At 39.1% G+C, this 26949-nt stretch overlaps 1 long non-coding RNA gene across 1 annotated transcript; it reads right to left on the bottom strand.

Moving 5' to 3' along the window:
• Positions 1–1488: 1488 nt before the first annotated feature.
• On the bottom strand, positions 1489–17907 carry LOC124256967. The gene is made up of 3 exons (XR_006893150.1): positions 17894–17907; positions 10924–10929; positions 1489–1575 (listed from the first exon to the last, which is right to left on the bottom strand). It is a non-coding gene; the product is annotated as an uncharacterized LOC124256967 (long non-coding RNA).
• Between the last annotated feature and the right edge of the window lie 9042 nt (positions 17908–26949).

Here is a 26949-nt window from a genome sequence, read left to right as displayed (position 1 = left end):
GATGCAGTCTTGTGGCTCATAACCTTCGATTCTACGCTTGGATACAGCGCGAGGTGTCCATTTCTGGTGGCCCCCAGAAAAAAGCGACGTGAAACCATACTCACCGACCCACTCACTCCAACATTTACTGGGGCGGTGGGGTAGCCTAGTGGTTAAAGCGTTGGCTCGTCACGCCATAGACCCGGGTTCGAATCCCCACATGGGTACAATGTGTGAAGCCCATTTTTGGTGTCCCCCGCCGTGATGTTGCTGGAATATTGCTAAAAGCGGCGTAAAACCAAACTCAGTCAGTCAGTCAGTCCAACATTTACTACCCGGTCTTGATCCACAAAGCATTGGAAACATTATGATCTGTCTCAACTCTACTGTTTAATATAGGCCTACGAATGTCGCAGCACAGGGAAGCTTAGTGGATCGGGTCACATCGGCAATATTTCAGCCATATCGTGATTTAATAAGGTCATTCTCTAATAATAGATAATGTTATACTATAAAGTCTGTCGACAATGGACAGTAAAACAACTGGAATATCACAGTTTGAGACATAAGATCAGTATGTAAATTAAAATCATAACATTATTGAGAACATTACAATATAAAATAGATCACTCCTACTGAAGGTAGGTCACCATGCTCAGGACCACGGGGACCTGAGGTACCTCTACTACCTGCGTGTACCAAAGCTGGATTTACACCATCCTTCCAGCCGCTGGTGATTGTATTGAAATTTAGGCACCCTAGTTACGATACATATGTACTGGCTAGCGAACAGTTATCGCCATATTTTAGCGGCTTTTACTCCGCCGTTCGTTAAATTAATGAAACAGAATTATGATACTTAATTAGCTATTCACCGATGTGTCCAGCCCGTTCACTGCCGCCAATCATGTTTTTATATAACGCGGCGGAAGTGAATCAGGGAAGTATAAGTAGATATTTTCTCACAACTAACTGTAACAGTTATCGCCATTCAGAATTTCTCATGCCATTCGTGAATACCTCGAATAATTGATTGTGTGACTATTTGAGTGTTTCTTTTACAGTAGATTGAGTGAGTGAGTGAGTTTAGTTTTACGCCGCACTCAGCAATATTCCAGCTTTATGGTAAATAATCGAGTCTGGACCAGACAATCCAGTGATCAACAGCATGAGCATCGATCTGCGCAATTGGGAACCGATGACATGTGTCAACCAAGTCAGCGAAACTGACCACCCGATCCCGTTAGCCGCCTCTTACGACAAGATAGTCGCCTTTTCATGGCAAGCACATGGGTTGCTGAAGACCTATTCTACCCCGGATCTTCACGGGTTTTACAGTAGATTGATAGGGAATGAAACTACTAATGACTTGTGAACATGAACTTGCTATTATATGTCATGGGACATCCGTCCGATAAGTTAAAAATGTTTATAGGTTTTTTTCTCTTTAATTTTTCTCTTATATAACTTGCTTGAGGTCATTTGCTGCCCCAAATACCGTGGGGAATTGTAATTGACCGGGACTGCGCACGTGTGATACTGATGTATTTGCGATAACTGTTACGCGGCGATGACTGTTCGCTTGCCAGTAGATGACTGAGGTGGTGCTGTAGCTTAGTGGCAAAAGCATTCGCTCATCACGCGGAAGGACCGGGATCGGTTTCAATGAGTGAAGGCCCTCTGCTGAAATATTAATCAGAAAAGAATTTGGGAATCATTAAATTATATACTTGAATTTAAAGAAGAAAGATAAGCGTTGACAATAAACAGCTTATGATAGAACGTCTTTTTGTTTGCATAACATACCGATGCCTTGTACCTGACCAATACAGGAATCTGAAGCTTGCGGAACATCTACGGGCTATTGAGGAGCTGTAAGAACTGTGGCAGAACTCTCAAAGACGTTCAATGTTTCACCGTTCGTAGCCTGTTTCAACAGAATATGAAACAGGCACCAAATATACCCATCAATGTGGACGATGTACCCCGTTGCAGGGGTCCAGGGTCAACGACACAGAGTATAGAGTACATTCGAAACCAGCCTCAAAGAAATCGTGCTCAAACGGAACATTATTGCAGCTAACTTTCAGAAGGCTACTGAAATGCAAAAGAAATCATCGTCTGCATGTATTTTGTCCTTTATGCTCAATAACCACATGCTGTGCCTCACCTGTCAAATCGTTATACCCATAGTGTACACAATGTCGAATCTGTCTTGTCACATGTCATGTCTTTAGTCTCGACTCATGATAGCTTTGCACTTTTTAGAAAGGTCGTCCAAGTGAACGCTGAGCTAAATGACTGTCAACCTGAGAAAAAAAACAACGAAACACATAAAAAAAACCCCAGAAAATACAACAAAACAAAAGCAAAAAAAAAAAACCCAAGACAACAACAAAGGGGTGGGGGGTGGGAGCATCACAAAATAGAAAAAAGATCACAAAAGTCCCACAGGAACTGAAAATGGAAACAGAGTCTGTTTGACACTATTTTTTTAATATATAAATAACGGATGGCATTAAGTGTGACAAATGATTCGGTTTATATTAGTGGTAAACGTTTCACTAAGATTTCCGTACCGTCACCGTGCACACGACCGAGAGTTCCTATTGTCTTGTTCCACTAGATTCGTTGTATTACTGACCTTCATACATAACACCATACTACATGTCTATTATAAGAATTATTTTTTTGTCTCTTGGGCACCGACTGGTATCTATATAATGGGCGTGGAGTAGATGGAAGAACAGAATGTTCAAGATTTGCACCTATTTCTGTCAGGGTTAGTGCATTGATTTGATGTTGGTAAAACAACGTCTCGAGCATATAGACTGAAAGACTGAAGATCGAAGATATTTGAACTGCAGTTCATTTCTGTCTTTGATAGGAGTATTGTTCAAGGCTAAATATATATTCTGTCATCGTTTCAAGATATTTGCTGAGACTCCAAAGAAGTTAAAGATCCCCAGATTGTTTCAGTGTTCATCAGTTCATCTAAGGTAAGATGACTGATTGGTCATAGTAATATTAAAGAATGCTCATTTGTTTCTTTGGAAAAGGAACCAAACATATGTGTTTTTAATTCAAAATACACTATTTTCAGAATAACCAGCTTGTCCAATGTAGCACTTTATATGTTAAAGGGGAAGTGTACACGAATAAATCACATTTATTCTTATGTGAATCAAAGTTAACTGTTTTAATTAGTTAATACCAATGTTTGAAAATATACACTCATTTTTCTTACAATGTAAGTATAACCCTCAAAATAAGTGCTGAAATGTTATGCCAATATGAGGTATTTGTTTGTCGAGCTAAACAGGCCAGAGTTCCGCCCTTTGATTATGATGTAATTGGTGCCACTTGATTTTAAACTGGTCTCCTGTCTAGTCCCAAATCAAAAGATAATAATACTGATATTAATCACGTGAAAAAATGTTTGTGAAAATACGAAAGAAGCATAAGAACAGAAAATGTAAGCAGCAGGACGGACTGATCGTGTGTATTTTCATTCATAACCTCGCCTCAATGAAAATACCAAATATGTATGACAATGTTGACGTCCGTATGACATCACTATCGGGAAGCGACTTTTTCAAAATGGCGTGTTCACTGACACGAGTACGCCGGAGTTTTCGAAGGAAATTTTCGTTGTTTCAAGCAACGTACATGTATATGCATAAATGTGACATGTAAGTAGTCCGAAAATTCTGTCAGTCTGCTGGTTGTTATTTTCTTTTTGTTTTCATTGTGACCAAGGGAAATAGTCAGAAATTAAGAGAAGTACCGTCATCGTTGTGCGTGAGTTTGCGTCAGTTATGGCGTCATGCTTTCAAAAACTATGTTGTGATGAATCTAGAAATTCATTGGTATACGCCTGTTTTATTTAACTATCGCTTGCTACAATACCTTTCCCATGCATGTTCTAAAAATAATGAGCAATTGCATGCAACAAGTAGGCGAACGGATACACAGTGTAAAATCTGAGATTGGCTTTGTTTACATTTCAAACAAGTATTATTTCACAGCGCGGCATCTCACATCCTCTATATATTTCGTTAGATTTCACTGAAACACTTCGTATTGGTGACAGAGTCCATTTGTCAGTTTATTTTGAACTGTATGAGAAATTCTGGGATTCATGTAAGGAAGATGGTGTTGAATTATACAATTGATTTTATGGACGAAACATAACCGACATACATGTGACGTGATTTTATAAACACTATGTAATATGGCTGAAAATTCACTTTGACGTTTGCGTATTTTCCAAAACATTCTCAGCGATTCTCGGTTCATCGATAATGTTTCAGAACGAGCATTCGTGATTCGATCATACAACAACAAAACTACCGTCATCACGTCTTTTTCTTTTAAATTCAATTCTTCCAGTAAAATTTGACATTTGAATTAAGACATACCATAAATTACGCAAAACGGAGATTTAGTAATGTGTCAAAACTGGCGAGATTTACGATGCAGGTAATTTTCAGTAAATTTTATCTACAATGAGCGGATGATATCATAGAAAAACAAATTTCAAACAGTGTTCAAAACTGCAAATTGCATTTATCTGCGTGATGTGTTTGGATATGTACTATCGATATCAAAGTGAAGGTGGAAGAGGTGGGACATATCGTACGATTTATGTAAGAACTTTAGTAACAAACGTAGAATGCCGGCACATTCACCGATGGCAAGCAAGATATACGTTTCAGGTTGCATGTAAAAAGATACTGTTGGAAAGGGGACCGACTCAGGTTGAATATGTTATACAATTTGGTTACGTGGTAACACTTTTAGTACAATGTATGCGTTTTTTCAAACTGCAACGTCATTACAGTGTAGAATTGACCACATAGTCAGCTGACGGCCAAGCAACAGGTGGATTAAAACAGTAGCCTGCGCATCGAGACGAACCACACCTATACCTGCACGACGTGAAATGGGTCTAATAAGGTCTGACGACGTCATTCGTTTATCGTTTGGGCACCAATGACGTCATTTCAAAGGGACATAAGCCATGGTGTGTTTATTGTGGACATAGAACTCTTGGTAAATGTTGAAAATATGAATTGATATAACGCAAATAATACATTAGTTACTTCTGAAATATGTACGGGTTTGGATATAAAACTACTTGATAAACACTTTTTATGATGAAAAAGTGCAAGACAAAAAGATTAATTTTCGTGTACACTTGCCCTTTAATGGTTGTAGAACAGGGATAAAATTCTTTCTCATTTCCCGGAACAGGTACTTTTCTGGCGCAACTCACGAGTCGCAGGTACATGTGTAATTGTGAATCAGAGTGAGTAACTAGATCGGAACAACTGAATGTAGATCACCATACTAGGGACCATGGGGACTTACAGTACATTTGCTTCTTGCATGGGCCCAAGCTGGATTTAAACCATGCCTTCAGATGCTAGCAATTTGACACAATTTTTGCCATAGATTCAATAACATAAATGCTACAATTAAAGATAGTGGTACATCTAAATTTATTGTTAATGTAACAGCACTTACGTACCTCTCAGGAGGACAATAATTGTACGATGATTTAACCCCCCTCGAGGATACAGCCAATAACAATCTAAGTTTCCAATTGAAACTACCAATTATAAAAATACATCTGTCTACAAAACATATCAATCAGAATTTATCAATAAGTTCTATGTCTTTTAAACACAATTAAACGACTATTAACATTTGGCCAATACGACATCGTTGTATAACGAACCCCTCAAATCAGGACTGACAACCCAAGTAGGTGTAACCGATAGTTGGTTTAATTTCATGTAATTTATTCATATCTACTTGGGTGTCCCACTATTTTAACATTAGAAACTATTGATGTTGGTGGGGATGTGAGGATAATCTGCCCTTCCTGTGGTACCCATCAGAAACACATGCCAAGGCATGTCAATTATTCATATCAAGAAGCAAGGGAACTACTCGAAAAGGTAAACTCAATCTGACGATTGGACCATTGCTTTTGGAAATGTCACACGGTTAAGTTTATTTGTGTCTCACTTGGGTAAACCAGCATTGTGCACGCCATACTCAGTTTGGGATAATTGGAATCCCTATTGACTACAAAATGTGAAGCCCAATTTTGTGATACTGCCCGACGTGATATACATGGAATATGCCAACAATAGCGTAAAGAATATTGAATGCTCTCTCATTTGCCAAAGTCATAACTAAGCTTGAGGAATTGTGCATTCTTTGAAGGACATTCTGAGAAAACGCCTTCATTTCCATGTAAATTAACAATCGTAGTCTCTTTCCTTGCGCTGTCAAGAACAAAGCCAATTGGGGCATATAACTGTCAGGTTTCTTCTATGCGAAACACGTTTCTAACACAATAGGTGAAAAAATCCGTTCCTGAAACTGAAACTTAATGGTTAATGCGTTTTCCTATACTGACAGAAATCTGAAATTTCCACTCAAAGGGAATGCATCAATAATTTTAATTCATACAGCTTACAAATTGTATTTAGAACTTAAGAATGAATAAATTCAGGTTGATATTTTGCCTCACAATAGTAAAAAACAGAAGGAGCTACAATGAACACTTCGAAAGGTACCACATTCTTAGTGTATATGTAAATGTAATGCCATCTCTAGTGTTTTGGTTGTGACTTTCAATAGCTGTATTGCGTTTGGAATTTACATGACAAATGTCAAAGATAAAACGAAACTGCCTCAAGGAGCAAGCTTTTCATTAATTAATCTTTAATCAGAGAAATACCACTGGAAAGGCATCTTTACGAGGCAAGGAAGATAACTAGAAAAATCCGGTTTCCATCATTAACGAACTACGCAGGAACTTACAAGTTTCCCTTCTATGTCCATCTGTTGGCGAATAAAATTCCGCCTGTTACGACATCACTTGCATTAATATCAAACGATGCGTAGTCAGGACTATCTGGTAGATAAGCTTGGTCTCTGTTGTCATGAAGGGTATCACATTTCTTGAGCACCTTCATTAGCGACCTGAGAACACTTTGAAAATAATTGTCGACTGCCAAGTGATAGTAAATGTAGAATATGCAAGTGAGTTTAAACCAGATGCGATTTGGACTTAGTCTAAAAAAATATCAAGTTGGACTTTAAGTAACTGCCAGATGATTTATTCTTTGAAATATGGGTGGGGGTGGGGGTGGGGGGTTTGTTGTTGTTGTGTCATCTTCTGATGGTTCTTGTTGGAATAGTTGTTAAGTCTGATATTGATTATTCTCCTTGTAAAAATCCCTGTCTAGGTAACAATAGGTAAAAAGCATAATGGTCCCCTGTCATGGTTAGAAAATTCCTTCTTTTCTTGGAATTGTCAAGTGTTTTGATGTACTTATTGATCAAATTGTGTTATAATTGAGGTATAAATTGAATATGTGATTGATGTAATGGTTTGAATGCAACTTGAAAAAACTAAGTTATTTAGTTTTAGGATATAAACATCTCATATGTCTCTTTTGTAACACAGTATTGTCAATATTGTCACAGATACAATTCTACTTTCATACATTCTTTCGATAACATTAAACATTTGCTATAATCTTCTTTGGATATTCAGATCTAGAATAATAATGAAATAACTGAGAAATTTGCGTTGGTTGAAACGTATTTTGAAGGTGTCACAAAAATACCGACATCTGCACAGGAAACCTTTGTAGTTTTTATGTATGTCCCTCACCTAGGATATATAAGTTTCGTTATTTACATGTTATTCTTGTTATAATTTGTCAAACTGTTAATATTTTGTTCTTTTGTTACAACCAGACTGCCATAAAGAAAACCAAATACACCAAAGTGTATGTTTTTCTGTTCGGAATTATTTGTACAGCATGTGTAACTGTAATGTGGTCTATGGTATTTATGAAACAATACATGCAGTTATGTTATATGACCTTGTTTGTGTTATTTTTCATCATGTCTGATGTAAAATCTGCTTTCTATGACAGTATATCTCATCTTGATTGAATTGTTGGATTTCACCAAGTATTCTTATATTTGGCTGGCCTCATGAAAAGGCTGTTACATTTTTGAAAGTCACATTTACTTGCCCACTGCAAATTAGATAATTTCAAAGTAAAATCTCACAAAGAGCAATTCATTTAGATAATTTTAAGGTGTGTTGGTGTACAATAATGAAGGCTCTGCTTAATGTGGTTTCAAGGATTATACATCTGCCATATACAATTCATTTATCCATTGTCCAGTTAGAGTGATTATAGAAGCAACAGAGGCACACAGACCATATTATAAATCTTTTCTGCCAGACATTTCGGCAGAAAAAAAAATTCTGCCAGAAATTTCTGCAGAAATGCATTTTCAGAGCCAATTTGTGAGCTTATGAACATATGAACACACTTGCACATTATATATGTTTGGATTCACCTCCTTGAGATCTTTCCAATGATATACAAAATGTGTTTGTAGCATGCTTCCTTCTGTGTGTCAAGTTAGGACTTGCTGGCCATTTCTAAGTTGTCCCGCCCGGCCTTATAAGCTTTTCGATTTTGATTGGACTATGCACAAACTCTAAAGAAATTCCAGGCAAGTTCGACAAGGATGTTAACTGCAATATTTGAGCCCGTTAAATGCGCTCGAAGGGGAATTTGTTTTCTCAGTCTTAATGAGGATTTGGGTTTGTGTGTCTTTGGTATAGGTCTTAGTGAACAAGAAATCAAATTCAAATTGATGGAGGCGAATTTCTTGGTTCTATGTTTGATTAATCCACCCAATCACTGTAAAAGTGTCAAGAAAGTGGCTGTAAATATTCTTCAAATGTAATCAGAGGTGTAATCAGCGATGTAACATCGGGGCAAGTGGAAGTTTGCGAAAGTGTAATCTCATCTCTAAAACATTGATCCATTTCACGCTTTCAATCCACATTGTAGAAATGGTCGTACAAGAAATATAAGAATAATTCAAACACTGTGTCCGTTTTTACACCAAGATACGTCTATACGTTAAAATATCATGACATGCTGGTATTTATTCATTGGAGTATTTGAAAGGTGTGAGAAGGTTGAATTATGAAGTGCTTTCAATGCTTCGTGTCACACACAGGAAAATGTCTCTTCAACTTGTGATACAGGATCATCAGTGATAGGGTTTGCCTGTATTATGTTCAACCCGATAGCCTTAACCACCACACCCTAAGCCTCGAATATCTTATCTGGGCTCCTAAATTAATTTCGTATTATGTGTGGATTGGGAGCTCAGGCGGAGGGTTTAGCTAACGATCACATCTGTCAGGAAGTGATCCTACTTCTTGAATTGGTCAGATATGACATGAACAAAACAAGCAAGTTTTTCATTGCTCTAGATACTATTCTATATATATAATGTAATCGTCTTCCTCTCAACCCTAGTTCGCATTTCCTGTTGCATCCATGAAGATCCGCTAGAAACAGTTTGAGGTAATGATCGAACACAGGTGTCATGTCTGATTTCTTTTTATACGATTTTCACAATCGTGTTGCCTTTTACATCATACATGCAGCGGGCAGTGGGTTAGCCTAGTGGTTAAAGCGTTGGCTCGTCACGCTGAAGACCCGGGTTCGATTCCCCACATGGGCACAATGTGTTAAGCCCATTTCTGGTGTCCCCCGCCGTGATATTGCTGGAATATTGCTAAAAGCGGCGTAAAACTAAACTCAGTCAGTCATACATGCAGCAGAGGGGAGAACATGCTTTGAGGGGGGCCGCCGCCTTATAGCTTGCAAAAACAAAACAATCTTTCTTGTCTCTCTCATCGATTGGATAGGACTTCTTGTCTTGCAATTTATTAAAGCGCAACTGCAGTGGAAAGCAGAAACAGCTTACGTACATGAAGCACACGCCATCCGACTGTTTACATCATGTGGTCACCTTTATAGCTAGGTTTTCTCTGAACGGTCAATAGAACAATGCAGTGAAATGATTAATTAATATGTGATACGTTTACTAAATATTAAACGTCACCTTGAGTGATTAACCATTCTCCATTTATAACATATTCCTTTCAACATGCAAGGCTAAACGATGCACCAGCTATATGCATAAATGGTGTGGGTATCCTGTCCTGCTTCGCGACGTTCTCACAATTCACGAAAAACACCCCACAACAGTACGACGGTGGTATTTAAACAAAGCAAAGCAGATAATCAAGTGATGGACCAGCAACTCAGTAAATGAAATGAAAAATTCTAAAATGTAAATTGTATTGTTTGCAGATTAAAGTGGATTTTGAAAATAGGTTTTAGTTTATTTTCGGTAATACCGGATGTTAATTCTCAACAAGGAAAATGAATTTCCTGACAATATTTCATATAAACATCCTAGTTCAGAACTTACATGTTTACTAATGTTCTTACAGGCAGCCACTGGATTACAACATAGAACGACAGGCACAAAAAATCTGCCTCAGGATTGACAGCTAATCTGAAGCAGTGTCTGTGAAGAATCAGAAACAAAAGAAGCGTATTACAAGTATTGCGATTACCCAGACGAGAATCTATCTTCAATTGATTTATGGCATCACGAGCACCAGCTTTGTCTGAGCCTAAGCGAGCCAATATTTAATCATCCGTCATGTCTATTCACCACACTGGGATACCTACTTCTTGTGGTACTGTTACGTCCTCTACAGTTGGAAGATGTTCCTACTCCACAGCTAACCCGTTGTGACTTCCTTACAGTTTTTCACAGCGAGGCCACAACCACAAGAGCGTGTTACTATGAATGAGTTATCAGATTCAAGTCAGCGTACTATCGGTGGGTGTTGGACTCCTTGGCGAAAAGCGTCTCTCGCCAGTAAAAGAGATTATTTAAAAACAAAATTAAGAAAAAGATTGCTTTATTCCAATACATAAGGGACAGTGGCATGTATTCATCCCAAGTGTATGATGATCAATAGACGGACAACTCAGTACCCTGGAGATCGTGTGACACTCATTGCTTAAGTATTTTGTATTTCTATGACAAATGAGTATGTTGAGCGCTTTAGTGTATAGCAAGAGTTATTGTGACATACAAACAACAAAACAGGATTAGTCAAAATGTTTGACTGCCGTCCAAAGAAGTACACGTATGTCACATTGAATGACTGTTTGAGCTATTTTTAGTACACTGTTTCGAACAACGGGTCACACTGAGTTCGTTTCAGCAATTTGTTCTTGCCACACAGGGAAGCCAGAGGGAAGTTTACATAGCCTGTAGACAATGTGTCTATCTTGTCCATTGACACAGTCCTGACACATCTGGTTAATTTTGAAGATGGTTTGGAGATGGTTTTACGCCGTCTTTAGCAACATTCCAGCAAGAACATCGCGGAAGAAACCAGAAATAGGCTTCACATATGTTCACATCCAGTGTCTGGCTCAAAGAGCAAACGCGTTAACCTTGAATCATCAATGAAGAGGACCCTTCACGAAAGACGTGCTGTATACACTTAGTGTCATCTACACCACTGGAGAGTTGATGATTGACTTACAGATACGCCAGGGAAGACACGTGCTGTGAGAGTTGTTCGAATATCCATCTTGACGAGGATTTGTCTCGTAAGGTCGTTTTGTTTACATGGTTTCTTTTTCTTTATGCAACCCAAAACTCTCAACAAGCATTCATAACTAACAAGCCTTCCACCTGAGATGCTTACATTTCAATCGAACATTTTCACCAAGATTTCAAAGAGCGTCATGCGACTGGACCTCAGAAATTGTTTGTTCAAGGTTAAAAAAAGTCAAAACGTTTTATGGTAGATATGTAGAAGACATTAACAAATTTGACGAATCAGTGACAAAAAGGATGCCCGAAGCAATTACCTATTTTGACTTGCAACATACGTTTCTGATATTTTCCAGGTGAACAAATGACTGATGGTTGCCATCGGTGGAGTAAGATATGCACAACAACACAACTTCTTGACCATCAGTCTCTTTCTATGTAAACATTGCTCTCAATCTCAAAACCGTTATTGATTTTTCTATCACAAGGGAGAACTATTTTAAAGTTTCATCCAAGAAGGATATTTCAATGAAAGTCCATTTTTAATATTGTTAAATATAAGTTTTTCCACACATTTTGATTGTAATATTTTGTATATAATTAACAAATTATATTTATCATCCAAAACTGTGTTCCACAGGAGATATCGCGTGTGTGAGATCATATGATATCTCCTAGGAGATATCGTTTTGAAAGTAGATTTTGTACAATGCCCTGACAATGCTATGATGTCATCAACTTGATGACGTCACAGTGCTATGACATCGTTGCACTGCAAGTCTAATGGTGGTATAGTGTTGAGAGATGTGCACTTTTCATTGAAAACTAATGAAGAATGAGTTTTAATATAAATGGAATCTCTCGTGTCTGCTGATATCAATTATATCAACACTCGTTGATAAAGGTAAAAATATCCTGAGCAAGCCTTTATCAACTCGTGTTGATATAATTGATATCAGTAGACACGAGGGTGAGATTCTCTATATATTATTGGTAGAACAATTGATAACTAAGAGTGCGTGTACTGTACAAGTATTGTGCCCCTGATGGGGTAAGAAGTCCATATCATTCAAAGTATGTTTGATCTACCGCTGTTTTAAACATAGGATAGTTATCATTACTATCGCCAGCGAATGAAGGGGAGATGTAAATCCAGCTACGGGTCCATGTAGTTAGAAAATGATCTGTAGTCCCCATGGTGTCTAGTATATGGTGATCTACCTTCAGTTGATGGCAAGTTTTAACATCTATATCTGTGCTATTGTAGTTGTATTAGTGTCCTTTGAAATATTCTGCAGATGTTGAGCTATATACTCTGCAACAATTTATCTCCGGTATTTTGTAAACTGGACGACCCGTGAAGGTCCGAGTTAGAATATTGATCTTCAATAACCCATGCGGGAGTGCGGCGTAAAACTAAACCCACTCACTCATTGTAAACTGGACAACTCTGCTTGGAGCAATGCAGATATTGCAGAATACAGTCGCAGAGCATCCAAACCTCCCATTCGCAGGAACGATCAATGATGTTAGTGAACAATGCTTAAACAGAGCTGTGTTCCTATTAAAGGGGTGATCTCTGCACAGAGTCGTAAGAAAAGGTTTTCTTATGGACATGTAGAATCATTCCAGTATTTAGTTCTTGAATAAGTGGGGTTTTGCGTTCCTTACGTTGTTTTTGATATTTCTTTAGAAGGCAAACGTGATAAATATCCATGCTGCTTGAAGCGGTATTAAATCCATTTAATCAATCACATCGGGAATTAGACTGCTCCAAGATCAAGAATGGATGGATTGTATCCGTGTTAGAAGTCGAAACTGTTTTCTTTGGTTTGACACTCTTCTGATTTCCATAGATCAGAAACCCCACTGAGGCGAATACAGAAGGCGGAAAGGGTGGGTGAGCTGTAGTTTAAAATGTCAGCATTGTGTCGCTTCCCCAAAGTGAGAAGAGTGATGTGCCTTCGACTGATGAGCAATGGAGTACATTATGAATCGGTTGCAGTCTGTCTGCCTTGCATTAAAGGGAAATTCATGCTGTAAAAAGGTCAAATATAAGCGCTATCCATCATTGATAACAGCGCAGACAGGATTGGGTTTCTTATGAGATGAATGACTCTTCGCAATAACAGGCCACATACTTGCTATCAAACAAACAAATTGGATTTTCGATTGGCTTAGAGCATCAATCGTCACCCTTACAGCATAATCTACTTTCTGTCAAGATGAGGAGAAGAAGCTCTTGAAACAGTTTATGTTGAGGTAAGCTATTGACATGAATATGCAGCTTTGATAGGAATCAGTGTTACAACCCTTTTTCAACCTTTTTTTGACATATAACACCGAGGCAAGTAATGTGCTTCTGGAAAAACAGCACAGGCGTACCCAATTCTCGAACAACATATTTCTTTTCTGATTGTGATTAAACCTTCTATATGATTTTTATTATTGTTTTGCCTTTCATAACCATAGGAAGCTGAGTATGGTATTTGCTTTAGAAAAAACTTGCTTTCAAGGGAACTGATGAAGTCCTAATATTATAGGTAAAATATGCCATTTGAGTTTGAAGAAAATTAACCATTGGTATGTGGCAGTGTTATTCATTGTGTAACAACGTCACAGGTGTAATACATGGTACATGTGGATAGTCAACGAGGGACAGACGTTTGCTATATTAAAACAGTTCTTAAAGGTACAACACAGTACATCCCACATGGGCCTTTCCATTATATTCTGACCCAGAAGAAAGCAAAATTCTCTGGTACGTGTAGGTATATTAGTTGAGCGAAACTCTTGTCCCGGATGTCTGGCCCAGATTCAGTTATTGCAGACTAACGCTATATAGTTGAAATATTGCTGAGTGCAGCGTAAAAACTAAACTCACTTACTCATAAACGTCTCCACTGTTGCTTTGACGTGAAGGTTACTATGTCTGTCATTATTGCTATAATCACTCCTTTCGTATCATCCTGCCTTTGCGTTTTTATTGCCACTCTAATAGCTTTAAAAAAATGAAACATACAACTTTACGGATGACAACTTTTTATTTAGTGCATTGAGCAACGTTTCGATGTAGATTCTTACGTCGTTATCAAGCTAAAAGTGAATCCAACCAGATGTAGAGGAGTATATATACTGAGTCAAAAACGAAACTTCACAAAATGCAATTTGAAAAATAATGAATATTTTTTCTCTGATGATACATCTATGTATCCGAAATTGGATCCCTATCTTTCGACTCTAGAAAAACGTTAGCAAAACCCACTTAAAGCCATCCATTCGTCGTGCAAATCACGTTAGTGCCAAATCAGGTTTTGCACGTGCAGTCGATCACGTGTTTGCATTGGCCTCAAGAATTGAAAAAACACTTTAAAACCACAGTTCTAACGGTACTTTAAATGCCACGATTGTCAAATGTGCAACGTGAACGTGCCATTGGCATGTTGCAAGCGGGAAGATCAGTTATTGACGTGGCAAGAGCAATGGGATGCAGCAGTCGTATTGCGTATGACTTGCGAGGTCGTCTACAACAAACTGGCACCACTTCTGATCGCCAAAGGTCGGGTCGTCCACGTGTGACGTCACGAGCAGAAGACCGTCAAATCGTCCTACGTCACCTACGTGACAGATTTCTGCCAGCTACACGAACCAGGGCTGAGATGTTTAGAGGTCGACTGTCCTCACAGACCATTCGAAATCGGTTGGGGGCTGTCAATCTCAATTCTCGACGTCCATATTGTGGGCCAATATTGACGCCGTTTCATCAACGTCAACGTCTGCTGGAGGCCCAACGTCACCTCCAATGGACCCAGAGAGACTGGAATCGAGTCGTCTTTAGCGATGAATCCAGGTTTACCCTCAGATTCGCGGACGGCAGGCATAGAGTCTGGAGACGACGTCGTGAACGGTATGCCCAATGTTGTGTACAGGAAGTCGACAGATTTGGGGGCGGAAGTTGCGTGGTGTGGGGTGCTTTCTGTGGGAACAATCGTTCCCGACTTCTGGTCTCCGTGGAAACCTCACAGCTGCTGCTTACCGCGACCAGGTGCTCACCCCTGAACTCGTTCCTTTCATGGCGGCTCATGGCCCAGGTCTACAGTTCTAGCATGATAATGCTCGGCCGCATACCGAGATGTAAACACGAAATTTCCTTTAAAACGCTGGAATCAACGTCATGGACTGGCCATCGAGGTCCCCTGACCTTACTCCAATAGAGCACGTTTGGGATGCACTTGGGAGAAGGCTTTGTGGTCTTAGGAACCAACCTCAGAATTTGCAGGAACTTGGCGCTGCCTTGCAAGAGCAATGGTGCAGAATCCCCAACCACGTGTTCACAAGCATCAGGCAGTCGATGAGGAGACGGTGTTTGGCAGTGGTGAATGCGCGGGGCGGCCATACACGATATTGAACTGAGAAATTTCGCATTTTTATTCTTGTTACTTGACATTCTGTATACCCATGTTTTGGAACGGCGGTGTAGCCTAATGGAACTGATTATGGCACTGTCAGTGTATCGAGTACATCACACAGATCTCAGCAATGAAATAATAACAATTTAACCATCTTACCATCTCTTGTTCTTTTATAGTGCCCTGAAGAAAGAATGTGAAATTTCTTTTTTGACTCAGTATATATACACAGCATGTTTTGACAACAGCAGATTAACATTAACAACAACATGTAATTGAATAACAACTGGTACATAATTATGAGAGGCCAGTGTACCAGTTGTTATTCAATTAACATACTGTGTATATACTCCTCTACATCTGGTTGTATTCACTTTTAGCTCCATAACGATGTAAGAATCTACGTCGAAACGTCCCTCTATGCAATAAATAAGAAGTTGTCATCCATGAAGTTGTATGTTTCATTTTTGAGTCACCAACTTCTAGAATGCCCATCAAACAATCTAATAGCTTTGTAGTGATACGTGTTAATTTGTAAACTTAGTTCATTTGAGAATACAATTGTTAATTATATAAGTCTGCTTTGTTGTTTATTGGTTCTTCACTGACTTCTTTTAGAGACGGATTCCCTTAACGTTTAGTTTCAACTTGGGAATTAACATGTAACACTATGTCCTTTTCTTGTTTTGCCAGTAGTTGTTGGAGCCAAAGTGTGTCCCTTTGAATTAGAATCTGTCTCTAGTAAGGTACATTAAAGTCTCTGAGGGCATATGGTCTTTTACTTTCTGAAAATGTCACGACGGTTCGCTGTACAGGTAAAGCTCTTGGTGACATATTCAGAGTCAAATAACACAACTCAAACGTCAGAGACTGACAATCAGCACGTTTAATGCCTGTCTGGTGGTTACATTTACTACATCATGAAACTCAGTTCAGTACTTTACTCCAACACAATAGAACATTTCAGCAACGCCTGACCTTTCATTACGCCAACGGATACAATTGATACGACTAATTACCCAATGGTTTACTTTTGCTGTGTTACCTGTCATCTTCGGGTTTACCTATGAGTATTGAGAGGAAGGGACGGCGGGGCTGATAGCACTTGTGAAGTAGTGGCAGGTAGTAAAGAGAAGTTTTTCAGCTAGCCACCTGGGAAGTGAGTGATTATGAGAGGATAAATATGTTTGTATCACCGCTTTCAACAATACTTCAGTTACAGCACGGCATGTCTTGTAACTGTGAGAAATAACGCTGGAGGTGATGCAAGCAGTAGACGATTATCACTCTGGGCAAACGGGGATTAAACCGACACTATAATTGGTTTCAAGCGCGCCAGACGGATTTTAAATCTACACAGAACATGTCGTCGACAACCTGGCATCTGGTGCAAACCATATCAATATATAGAGATGTTTTGAGCATTTCTAAGGCGCTGATTGCGAACTCCAGTCGGCATCAGGTGGTTACAGTTTGTAACTTGGCTGAGTGTCCTAACGCTGTTGGACTGTCACAGCTTTGTGATGACTCGCGCGATAAAACTGGAACAACGACGATTGAAAGATTAAACTACACACTTAGACGTGTGACACGAGTATGAAGTGGTGCAGAATTCGCTACCTTTTCCTCACTTTGCCAGTTATTGCCTCTGACCTTAGCCATGTGCCCTTGTATCTTAACATTCTCACCACTTCTGATAACAGCACCTCAAAAAGAAAAATGCTATCTACGTCATGAATCATTTTGGATTTCATTGAAATGAATGTGTTAATTTTAAGGTGGAAATTGCAATGGTTCCGAGTCGCGTTCAGGTAGAAACTAATTGAGGCTTCATGCTTCTGGTCTGAGCTCAGTCGACTCCAGAGAGTGTGAATTACTGTAAGTACCTCGTTACAACATTGTGTCACTTCAACCCAGACAGAAGAGAAGTACATGTATCAACAGAAAACTTGTGTAATATCCTTGAGTCAAATAAGGTCTATTTCCCCCCAAAGCTGCCTAAATACATATGAAGATAAAATTGCAAGCACTATCACTGTCTGAATAGCTTTACAACGGATATTGTTTCTAATTCTACTATGTCTGCAACCTGTCCACAAATATAAATGTTTTAAGGAGCCCAGAGGGCAGGGTACCGAGGAACAATTATCAAGAATCAGATCTTCAACCAAACTCTTCAGTACCTATCATTAGTGATGCACGATAATCTCTTTCCTGGCAATGTAAGAAATATGATGGTGTGCATATATTGAAATAAAGTTAACGTATAAAATCATGTATACGTAGTTGTGGCAAGGTAATTCCCTTTCATATTTCAGTTCTGGATAAAAAGACATACAATACCAATATATATCTGTCCGTAATCCTTTGTCCGCACACTACCTGTATAGGTGTCGGTATTCACAAATTTTGTGGTAAAAACACATTCAGGATCCTTACCCCATTGATTCTGATCATGGGCCATTTCTGCATTGCAAATTGAGATACAGGGATTCTCACCCGAGTGTCTCTTCGATAATAAGAAGAGACACTACTTAAGTAGCTTAATTGTTAAAGTGTCACAGCTTTACGCCAAAGACTTGGGTTCGATTTCCCACAACATTTGTGATGCCCATTTCATCATGATATTGCTGGAATATTGCTAAAACTGCGTAAAACGATAGTCACTCACTCGATATCAAATATATGATTCGATTTTAATAACTCTTGTTCTGCAGGTTTAAACTTTGATTAACGATGGGACTAATATATTATTTTTAAAAGAAACGAGGGGCAGTTGTTGTTTTCTAAACTACCTTCGACAGATTCTAAACGGGCTAAAACTGATGCAACCCAGTATAAGGCGCGACGATGGTCAGGCTCACTGATTTGGTTGACACATGTCATGGTTTCCCCAACAGATAGATACTAACGATGTGAATAACTGGATTGACAGGTCCAGACTTAATTATATGGCTGGAATGTTTCTGAGTACGGCGTTAAATAAATAGAAACAAACAAACAAGTGTAAACTGGATTTCTCGTATCCAAAGTGTACGGTGTAAATCAACGACTTAAAAGGTTAATGATAAGTAAGGTCACTGGAGTGTGATGTCGTGGTGAGTGAGTGAGTGAGTTTAGTTTTACGCCGCACTCAGCAATATTCCAGCTATATGGCGGCGGTCTGTAAATAATCGAGTCTGAACCAGACAATCCAGTGATCAACAGCATGAGTATTGATCTGCGCAATTGGGAACCGATTACATGTGTCAACCAAGTCAGCTAGCCTGACCACCCGATCCCGTTAGTCGCCTCTTACGACAAGCATAGTCGCCTTTTGTGGCAAGCATGGGTTGCTGAAGAAGTATTCTACCCCGGATCTTCACGGGTCGTGATGTCATTGGATGTGAAGTTGGCACAATATTCTGCTGAACATTATTCATTGTGGCGATATTTCCTACGGGAGCCAGCTTTGGGCGTGAAGTGATGTTGCTTGACTATCAATGAACCGAGAATGTGTTCAAGTGCAAAAACGTTAATTGGATACGATATTCAAAACATGTTTTTGATGATGAATATATTTTACGAAAGGATGCCATACATACCTCACCATATCACTACAGGCAATACTAACGCATTGATATGATGCATTGTAGACCTATGCACACGTGTTAAGAGAATAATACGGATGAAGAAAAGTTCCTATCTTGATGTGTTAATGTGCTGTCAATGTGCTAGTCATTTTTGAAAAACCTCCAGAGCTACTCATTGAAGGAGAAATGAATATGTGATATGTGATAACGTTACATGCTATAGAGAGCCTTATTCCTTGATCTGAGAAAAAAAAAATTGTTCAAGGATCCACAAAGTTGCTAGTATAGGAATCCCAATATTGTGTCATGCACAGTGATAGGTACCTGGAGGCACCTGGACTTAGTACAAAATCTATATCAGTTCAACCCGACAGCAACACTGATTGTTCCATACAAGACAGTAAGCCTCCACAAATACGTCTTACCACCGAGTATGGTCATGTTCCTCTTGTCGATGTGTATAAGTATCATTGCTATTGTCTCGTGAGAAATATCTACTGACGTAACAGAGTTTACTGTGAGAACCTTAGTCGGCTAAGCAGTACTCGACACTCTGGTGTGCATTCCGGGAAGAGCTATTTAGATGCTTCATGTAGTGATTGAGGAGATGAAACTCCTTACTCCTTGTGGCACTGGTCTTTCTGATAATGAACAGAACTTCTGATTCCTCCCACGCAAATGAGCAAGACTACAAGCGTTTTAAAATAATACGGCGACTAATGACATGGGGGCTATCATGTTCAAATGTTTATTGAACAACATGGTTGAGAATTAGATTGAAAAAGTAGACGTATGATTTTCAAGTGAACTGGAGAATTGAGAGGATTGGAAACTTGCTAAGTTTCCTTTCTCAATAAGTGGCATTAAACTGTAAACAGTTTCATTAGAAGGAGCTAGACTCTCTCGTAACAGATAATCTTTCTAATAAATGTTTCCTGGTCTTGCTTTTACACGTTGGCAGTTATTCGCTTCTGCCTGAGTGAGTGAGTGAGTTATTATTTAACGTCACATCGGCAATATTTCAGCCATATCGTGACGAGAACATTTGACATTGTAATGGAATATGTATATATTATAAAACCTGTCATCGAAGGACAGTAAAACAACTAGAATATCACACTTGGATTTAAAACTAGTGTGGAAGGTTAAAACTAATAGCACTATTAGGACAATACAAAATAAAAACAGGCTATAGATCGCCAACAACTGAAGGTCGATCACCATACTAGGGACCATGGGGACTTACAGTACCTTGGCTACCTGCATGGACCCTAGTTGGATTTACACCATCCCTTCAGCTGCTGGTGATTGTAAGAAATGTTAGCTACAATTAAAATGACAAAAATGCTACGTTTAAAAATCCTGGTAAGTTTAAATTGACTTTCGAAGTTTTGGGACTTACGTACCCTCTCAGGGGGACAATATTTTTACGATACTTCAACCCCCCTTGAGAGTACAGCCACTAACAATCTAAGTTACTAATCAAACTACCAATTATTAAAACACAGCTATTTACAGAACATATTAATTAAAATTCATTAATGAAATCAATTTCTTTTAAAAAACCAAGAATTAAATGAAGATGAACAGAATTAAAAAGATCCTTAACAGTTTTAACATTGAAATATTTATCCCTTATGATGGAGAATTCAACACAGTCAAGCAGGAGATGCTTGACTGTGACTCTCTCATCACAAGGGATACAAAACGGAGGATCTTCACCATTTAACAAATATTTGTGAGTATACCTTGTATGGCCAATACGACATCGTCGCATGATGACCTCTTCAAATCTGGACTGACAACCCAAGTAAGTGTAACCGATATAGGGTTTTATTTCATGTAATTTATTGATACCTACTTGGGTGTCCCACTTCTTCTGCATCAGATCACGGATGTATGTTCTAATGCAAGCTTTGTAATCAGAGTAAGGAATAAGAAGTGGTGTTACAGATTTGTTGAGTGCTGCCTTGGCAGCAAGATCGGCCATTGTATTCCCAGAAATGCCAACGTGGCTGGGTAACCAACAGAAGACGATGTCGCACTGGCCTGTAGCAAGATCATTATATAATTCGATGATTTCAATTAAAAGTGGATGTTTGCAAGAGAGATTTTGAATAGCCTGAAGGCAAGAAAGAGAGTCAGAAAATATTATATACTGGTTATGTTTTGGATGTCTTTGAATATATTTAAGAGCTGTTAAGATGGCGTTTGCTTCTGCTGTAAATATAGAGCTGTTATCAAGTATTCTAGAAGATATTGTTCTGGCTCCAATGACAGTGGCACATGCCACTGCGCCACCGTCCTTGGACCCATCTGTAAATAAGGATTTGTATGTATTATATTTGATTTTTAATTGATTATATTCTTGTTTATACTGTAATTCATTAGTTTCAGATTTCTTAAATTTTGTCAGAGTAAGGTCAACTTCAGGCCTCACCAGTTGCCAAGGAGGAGAAGAAAGAAGACGGGAAGGAGCTATATTCTCCAGCTCAATGCCGGCAGCAGTATTGAATGGCTTCATTCTGAGCCCCAAGGGCGGAACAAGAGAAGATTTATTGTTGTACAAATCCTCCTAAAGAGGATTAAAGATACAATGAAATGCAGGATTCGATTCGTTAGAATATAGTTTTGTAAGATATTGTAAAGATAATTTTATACGTCGATGAGAAGGCTCGTCTGCTGCGACGTAGAGACTGTCAACAGGAGAAGTTCTAAAAGATCCAAGACAAAGTCTCAGACCTTGGTGGTGGATAGAATCAAGTAGTTTTAGATTGCTTTTGCAAGCTCCACCATATACGATGGAGCCATAATCAAGTTTCGAGCGGACCAATGAGCGATATAGGTGGAGGAGGGTAGCTTGATCCCCTCCCCACTTTGTGTTGGAAACAACTTTCAACAAGTCAAGTGCCTTCAGGTATTTAGTTTTAAGGGATTTAATATGTGGCAGAAACGTTAAGTGCGAGTCAAAAATAATATCCAAGAATTTGGCCTCCTTCACAACTTTAATGGGAGTGCCATTTAGAGAGAGTTCAGGGTCTTTATGCGGTTTGTATTTACGGCAGAAATGTATACAATTAGTTTTGGATTTTGAAAATTTAAAGCCATTTTCAAGACACCATTTATTTATCTTGTTTAAACACAACTGCAGTTGTCGTTCAATAGTATGCATTTTCTTACCGCGACATGAAATATTAAAATCATCCACAAAAAGTGATCCATCAATTGAATCGTTTAAAACCTTGGATAAACTGTTGAACTTGACGCTAAATAAAGTGACAGACAAAATACTGCCTTGTGGGACACCCTGATCCTGATTGTAATGGTCAGACAAGGTTGAACCCACTCGGACTTGAAAGTGCCTGTCTTTTAAAAATTGTGAGATAAAATGAGGCAAACGACCTCTTAAACCGAAATCATGCAAATCTTTCAAAATGCCATGCTTCCAAGTAGTATCATACGCTTTCTCCAGATCGAAGAAAATTGATACTACATGTTTATTTACAATTGCATTTTTTACATAGGATTCTAATCGTACCAAATGGTCGATAGTACTTCGGTTTTTCCGGAAACCACATTGAATATTAGTAATGAGATTATTGGTTTCCAAATACCACACTAAACGATTATTTACCATTCGTTCCATAGTTTTGCAAACACAGCTAGTCAAGGATATAGGTCGATAATTAGATGCATCTGAATGGTCTTTGCCAGGCTTAGGTATAGGAACAACAATAGCATTTCGCCAAGAAGGAGGGAATTTCCCTGAAGTCCAAATTTCATCAAAAATGTCTAAAAGCACTTCAAGACATGATGCAGGCAAATGTTTCAGGAGCTGATAGTGAATGTTATCAGCCCCTGTTGCTGTATCATGAGCCTGCCCAAGGGCAGCTTGTAGCTCATGTAGTGAAAATACTTCGTTGTAATCTTCTCCGTTTTCGGAGTGGAAATTAATTTTTTTCTTTTCCTCAGTTTTCTGATATTTCTGAAATTCGGGAAGATAGTTTGATGAAGCCGAGTGTTGAGCTAATGTTTCGCCAGGTTTGTTTGCAATGTCGGAAGCATCTTCAAGAAAGTGATCTCCTTCCTTAATATGTTTAACACTCGGTTTAGAACCTTTGCCTTTGATCCTTTGGACCATATTCCACACCTTTGATATAGGTGTGCGGGAATTAATCTCGGAGACGTAGGTTCTCCATGATTGACGTTTATTTTGTTTGAAGGTACGGCGAGCTTTAGCTCTGGTTACCTTAACGTTATTCAAATTATGTACAGTTGGATGCTTGCGGAAATATTTTTCCGCTTTTTTCCTATTTTTCCTAGCCTGTTTGCAGTCGCCATCAAACCATGGCTTACGAATGTGTGGATTTGCAGAGGACTTATGAATGGAATCGGTAGCTATAGCATTCAGTTCATCTGAAAACAACTGAATGGGGTCAGCAATATTCTGGAACGTTGCATGTTTCAATTTCTCAGTACATAACGAACTGAATTGAGACCAGTTAGCCTTTGAAAAATTCCACCTTGATGAGGGTGGAACGTCAGACGGGTTATTTACTGTTAGAAATGTAGGAAAGTGGTCACTGCCACATAAATCATCATGAACTGACCACGAAAATTCATGTAGAAGGGTCGCATCTGTGAGTGTAAGGTCCAAGGCAGAATAGCTACCCGTTGCAGGGTGTAAATATGTATGAGTACCATCATTAAAAATACAAAGACTATTGTCAGAAATGAAATCCTCCAATACTTTGCCCTTGGTATTAATACCATTACCTCCCCATAAAGGATTTTGTCAATTCAAATCCCCCATGAGTATGCAGGGCTGAGGGAGCTGGTCATATAGAGATTGAAGTTCAGATTTCTGGAGGTTTGAAGATGGAGGGATATATAAAGAGCATACAGTAAATGCAATGTGTAAAGTTAGTCGGACTGCAACAGCCTGAAGATTCGTAGTAAAGTTGAACAGGGCTGTGTATTATGCCCTGCCTCACTAAGATAGAGGAGCTCCATTGGCTTTGCCACCCGGGGTGAAAAGGAATGATGAGAATTGTATTGACGTAAGTCAAATGTATCTGTCTGTTTAAGGTATGTTTCTTGGAGACAGAAAATTGATGGCTGAAAATCTTGTACTACTAATTGTAGTTCATTTAAATTGGCTCTAAGTCCTCTGCAGTTCCACTGGATAAGTGTATTACCCTGACTCATGTTATATTAGGTGGTAGTACAGGGGATCTGGACCGTGGCGAATGACTATTGTGACGCACACGGTGATGTGGAGTGACATCCATGTCCTCCAGAAGTTGATATTTGTTAAATATTTGTACCGGATCCCGTTGACCTTTCGGTACTCGATCCGATTTTTTGGAATAGTTGACTGACTTGCTGGCATTTACTATTACAGGTGACGGTGAACGAGATTGTTGACGCGATGGTGATTTTGTTTGCGTAGATGCAACATTTTTCGTTTCACGTATTGAATATTTCGCAGTCTTCACCCAGGTGATATCGGTCTGGCACTCTACAGATTTAACAGTCTTAGTAGGCTGACGGGTAACTACTGCAGAGTATGATACAGATGCAGTTGGAGTGTTAGCAGATGTTACCAAACGTTTAGCCTCTGCAAAAGAGATACTCTTTCATGCTTCAGTTTAACAATTTGATGTTGTAGTTGCCAGACTGGGCAGGATTTTGATGAAGCAGCGTGGTCCCCAGAACAATTAGCACATTTAGGGCTGTTTGGGCAGTCTAAAGTGTCATGCGCAGGTTCTCCACAACGGTGACATTTCTTGCTATTGGTACATGATTGGGCACCATGACCAAACTTTTGACATGAGTAACACCGAAGTGGATTTGGTATGTACTTGTCTACACCAATATTACAGTAACCTGCTTTGATGGATGGTGGTGGAACTGGAACAGAAAAGGTAAACAGATAAGTATTCAACTTAATAGTTTGACCATTCTGCCTGCTTGTAAAACGTTTCACAAACGTTACACCCTGGTCGTTCAGTTCAGAAGCTATCTCATCCTCAGACATGTCTGCAAGACAACGGTCTCTATCTCTGACAATGCCCTTGGAACTGTTGAGAGTTTTGTGTGGTGACACAGTAACTGGTACGGAAACAAGATGTTTGACAGCCAATAGTGTAGCTGATTGAAAGGCTGATTTACATTCTAGTAAGATACAGCCAGATCGCATCCTTTTCATTGACACAACATCACCAGCGATACCATAAATCGCTTTTGATAGAGCAAACGGATTCAATTTCAATGGACCATCATCCGGAGAAGAAATCACCAAAAATCGAGACCAATGGTCAGATTTGTTTTTTGAGACGGTGTCATCATCAGAAGATGTACTATCTTCTAAAGTACGTTTGAGTTGTTTTGGAGGTGTCATGGTAAGTTAATAAAGGTTCATCATCCCAGCTCCCCACCCACCACGGAGTATCAGGAAGACAATGCCATATGCCAGTGGGTGTCCAACTAGCAGCACCAAGGATACTGGGATGATATACTCCAGCAGAAGTATCTATTCAAGATCAATAAATCCACCAGATTGACCCTTGAGCCATCGCCTTCTGGGCATTAAGACTCTAGGTAATTACATTTTGATCTATGTAGAATCAATATATACATTGCAGGTCTATAAGTGATTTGACCAAGACCCCATGGCAAGCACTAGAAAATATCAATATTGTGCAAAAACAAGTAACATGCACAGGGCTCGGCATGACCAGCCGATTGGTAGAACCGGGCCCATTCTACCACCCGTCTAGGTGAAGTAAGGGGCGAAGTGGTGTGTTGGGCAAAGGAACACTGTTCCTGGAACCAATGCCCTCAACCACCAGACTCCCTTCCTCCACCGACACAGGGGCGCAACCCACGGCAAACGGGTTGGTGGACCAAATATCCCCACGGGTCCACAACGGGGGGTTGAAGGGCGCTTAGCGTTACCCAGCACCCACCACGAGGAGGTGGCCCTTCATGGGTGCCGCTTCTGCCTGACGTGAAATTATCAAAATAAGTATTTTTTCAAATGTTTTCTACCATGTCTACAGTTTATCATAATAAGATGATACACGCTTTCAAACAGACAGTTTATTATATTTCACACCATCTTAAGCAGTATTTCACCAGTGAATGACATGTGTTTCGGGTGATTTTTATGATTGCTCTTACTATAAGATATTAAAAACTGGTGCACTGACGATCAGATTCCAATCTTTAAATAAACAGGATATCCATAAATCTCACTCAACACAGCTTTATGTTGGCACTTTCTTAACTCTGAAGAACCTTTAATGACGTGTAATTGTCTTTGTCTTGGAGAATTGTTATTGTGTAGCTCAATTACAAATACAAATTACAGTCCAGATACAAGTGAAACTCAGTGATCATGGGTATCAACATTCTCTGACCTGCATTACTTCAATTGGTATTCAATAGACACGGGGCTATTAATCTCTATATAATAAATGTATATA

This window comes from Haliotis rubra, unplaced genomic scaffold (genome assembly GCF_003918875.1).
Source record: "Haliotis rubra isolate DU_JTF1 unplaced genomic scaffold, ASM391887v1 Scf645, whole genome shotgun sequence".
Classification (NCBI taxonomy): domain Eukaryota; kingdom Metazoa; phylum Mollusca; class Gastropoda; order Lepetellida; family Haliotidae; genus Haliotis; species Haliotis rubra.
The sequence above is the reverse complement of the archived record's forward strand: the minus strand, read 5'-3'. Positions and strand labels throughout refer to the sequence as shown.